This window comes from Brassica oleracea, chromosome C3 (genome assembly GCF_000695525.1).
Source record: "Brassica oleracea var. oleracea cultivar TO1000 chromosome C3, BOL, whole genome shotgun sequence".
Lineage (NCBI taxonomy): Eukaryota > Viridiplantae > Streptophyta > Magnoliopsida > Brassicales > Brassicaceae > Brassica > Brassica oleracea.
Window position 1 is genome coordinate 31429711 of NC_027750.1, and position 4004 is coordinate 31433714.

The following is a 4004-nucleotide window of genomic DNA, read 5'->3' on the forward strand; positions in this document are numbered from 1 at the left end:
TTTTTAGAGATTCTTAGATCTTTAGAGATTCAAATAATTTTAGAATCAAGATTCATATAGATCTTAGATTCAAGATTAATATTTGTGATAATTTTAGATCTATAGATTTTTATAAGTTTTATGATTTAAATAGATCTAATAATCAGGATTCAGATATGTGGTGTTCTTAGATTTTATGGATAGATTAGTTTACCTTTTAGAAAACACCAAATTGATCTGAATGGACCACCGTGAGAGAGAGCTGATCCGCGGATGAGCTGGTTGAGAGAGAGGTGGAGGAGCTGGCCGGAAAAACGTGAGAGGGATAGACTTGGCCGGCGGAGCAAGGCTGAGGGCCGGAAGAGATGGCCGAAAAAGAGATGATCGCCGGCGGATGGGATTGCTCAGGTGGAGAGAGTCTCGTGCTGATAACGTGTTAAGATTTGAGAAAAGATTTGTGAGAATGTGTTGTATATTTATTATTGCTTACACGACTATATATAGTGGTTCATACAAGGTGGAGTCAAATGGAGAATTGATTACAAAGATACTCTACATAATGACATGGTCAAACTCATAAAGACTAAGGTTGAATGGGTCTTCCATGTGGCTGGATGTAAACCCCCAATGGACTCTAGTCTGGAACTTGTATGGTCTAGGTTATGGACCATCCACTTCATGATTCATAACAGGTTTAATTATTTGACGTTGCGTTTAATTCTGTCGCACTGTTAAAATCTCAGAACTTATTATTCTGATTTTTTTTATTGGATCGTTATTTGTGTTTGCTATTGAAATATACTAATCTTTTGTTGGTTTTTGTGAGCAGATTCAAAATTCAAGTATCTCTTACCACACAAGTTTATCGATCTTAGATAGATCAAATGGTGTAATCGGCAATGGATTGAATGATTCGACGCCTCAAATTAAGTTTGAGAGTGGTCTGCCATTTATGATTCCATTTGCTATGAAAACTGAGATGTCTGCTGAAAATAATCAGAGCATTCAGATTGAAAATGACATGTGTGCTATGGTCACAGAAGTCAATACGATTGAGAATAATTCAAAAGACTGGTGGTATGACACAAGTGCCACCACTCACATATGCATTGATAAGAACATGTTTAGTACCTATCAAAAATGCAATGATGAGGAGCGGTTGTTAATGAGTAACACCGGCTCGTCTATTATTGAAGGTTGTGGCGAAGTGAAACTTGCGCTAACTTTTGGACAAGACTATTTTCTTGAGCAAAGGATTTGTTGAGGATAGACTGGTCAAAATGTGTATTAAGACAGTCTCATTCACAAATGAACCAAATGCTTATTTGGTTGAACCGTTCAAAGTTTGGCATGAAAGATTGGGGCATGTAAATTATAAATCTGTTCAAAGATTGATTAATTTAAACCTAATTCCGAAATGCAAATTGAGCAAAGAGAAATGTGAAGTATGCGTACAAGCAAAACTCACAAAAACTCAATTCCCTCATGTTGAGAGAACAACTGAACCTCTTGATTTAATTCATATAGATTTGTGGTGATTTAAAATTTGTTCAAACTAGAAATAGGAAAAAATATTTTGTGATTTTCATAGATGATTGTACAAAATATTGTTATGTCTATTTGCTAAGAAGCAAAGATGAAGCCTTGGAAAAATTCAAGGAGTATAAACTCGAGGTTGAAAACCAACTCGATAGAACTATAAAGATAGTTCGAAGTGATAGAGGAGGCGAGTATGATGGACCATTTGATGTGTTCTGTAAAGAGCATGGCATTATTCATCAAACCATCGCTCCCTATTCACCTGAATCTAACGGAGTTGCGGAGCGTAAAAACCGAACTCTTAAAGAGATGATGAATGCGATGTTGCAGGAATCTGGGTTAGCCCAGAACATGTGGGGGGAAGCTTTGCTTACCACAAATTATATCCTCAACAAAATACCAAACAAAGTCACTGGTAAAACACCATATGAACTTTGGAAAGGTGTTGTACCTTCGTACAAATACTTGAAAGTGTGGGGGTGCCTTGCAAAAGTAGCAGTACCACCTCCACCTCCCATGAAGGTTTCAGTCGGACCTAAAACCGTGGATTGTATTTTCATTGGATATGCCCATAATATTGGTGCTTATTGATTTTTGGTTGATAAATCAGATATACCAGATATTCATGTTAATACAATTATGAAATCAAGGAATGCATCTTTCTTTGAACACATGTTTCCGTGTAAGAATAGAGACAATCCGAAAAGAACTCGTTAAGTAAGAGATGCAAACATCTTTACAAATGAGGCAAGTACTTCTGGCACATCTTTTGATGATGCAGAAATATTTGCAGAAGAACCTAGACGCAGCAAAAGAGCTCGTAAGGAAAAATCTTATGGTGAAGATTTCTTTATGGTCTTTCTTCTTGAGAAATGAACCAAGAAGTTTCGCTGAAGCTATATCTTCACCGGACGCTGATTTATGGAAGGAAGCTTTCAATAGTGAAATCGACTCCATTATGAAAAATCATACATATTATTTGACCGATTTCCACAAGGGTTTAAGGCCCTTGGGAGTAGATGGATTTGCAAAATAAAGTTGAATATTGATGGCTCAACTGATAAGTACGAATGTAGACTTGTGGTGCAAGGTTTCCGGCAAAAAGAAGGCTTGGATTTCTTTGACACCTATTCTCCGGTAACGAGAATAACTTCAATCAGAATGTTGATTGCAATTGAAGCATTGAAAAACCTAGAAATCCATCAGATGGATGTCAAAACTGCATTTCTAAATGGTGATTTAGAAGAGGAGATTTATATGCAACAACCTGAAGGGTTGGTTGTCCCAGGACAAGAACACAAAGTCTGTCGACTAGTGAAGTCATTGTATGGACTTAAGCAAGCTCCAAAACAATGGCATGAAAAATTTGACAATGTTATGATGTCAAATGGTTTCAGCATTAATGAATGTGACAAGTGCATATACTTCAAAAGTACACCACATGGGTACGTTTTGCTTGGCTTGTATGTAGATGACATGCTCATTATTGGCAGCAATAAAGACTTGGTCAGTCAAACAAAGAACATGCTAAGTAGCAAGTTCGAAATGAAAGATATGGGACTTGCTGATGTTATCCTAGGGATTAAGATCTTTCGCAATTCCGAAGGAATCATCTTGTCTAAAACTCATTATGCTGAAAAGATACTTGAGAGGTTTAAATCCTACTCAAAAGGAAAGGCAAAAACTCCTGTTGACCCCTAGGTTTCACTTGACAAAAAAATCAGGTGAAGCAGTGTTACAGTCAGAGTATGCTCGTGTCATTGGAAGCTTGATGTACTTGACAAATTGTACTAGACCTGATTTGGCACATGCAGTCAATGTACTGAGCCGCTACACGAGTAATCCAGGACATAACCACTGGAATGCCATAACAAGAGTATTAGACTATGTACGTCATACTAAAACTTATGGGCTGAACTATGGTAAAGAACCAACAGTTGTGGAAGGATACAGTGATGCCAACTAGATTTCTGATTCCAAAAACTCTAAATCCACGAGTGGATATGTCTTTACACTTGGTGGTGCCGCAGTTTCTTGGAAGTCTTCCAAACAAACTGTCTTGGCCAGATCGACCATAGAATCTGAGTTTGTAGCTTTAGATAAAGCGGCAGAAGAAGCAGAGTGGCTTCAAAAAATTTTAGATGATATTCCTATGTGGGATAAACCAGTGTCAGCATTACGTATACATTGTGATAGCCAAGCGGCAATAGGCCGGGCACTGAGCAGTTTGTACAATGGTAAATCTCGTCATATAAGAAGAAGTCATAAAACCATTAGACACTTGATCTCAACAGGTGTAATTACGATTGATTACATCAGAACAAATGAAAATCTTGCGGATTCATTTACTAAAGGTTTGTCACGAGATCAAGTTGAAAAATCATCAAGAGGAATGTGTTTAAAGCCTATGAACTAAGATGAGGTTTGGCGGTAACTCTACCTAACTGACTGGAGATCCCAAGAAATAGGTTCAAGGAGACAACTAA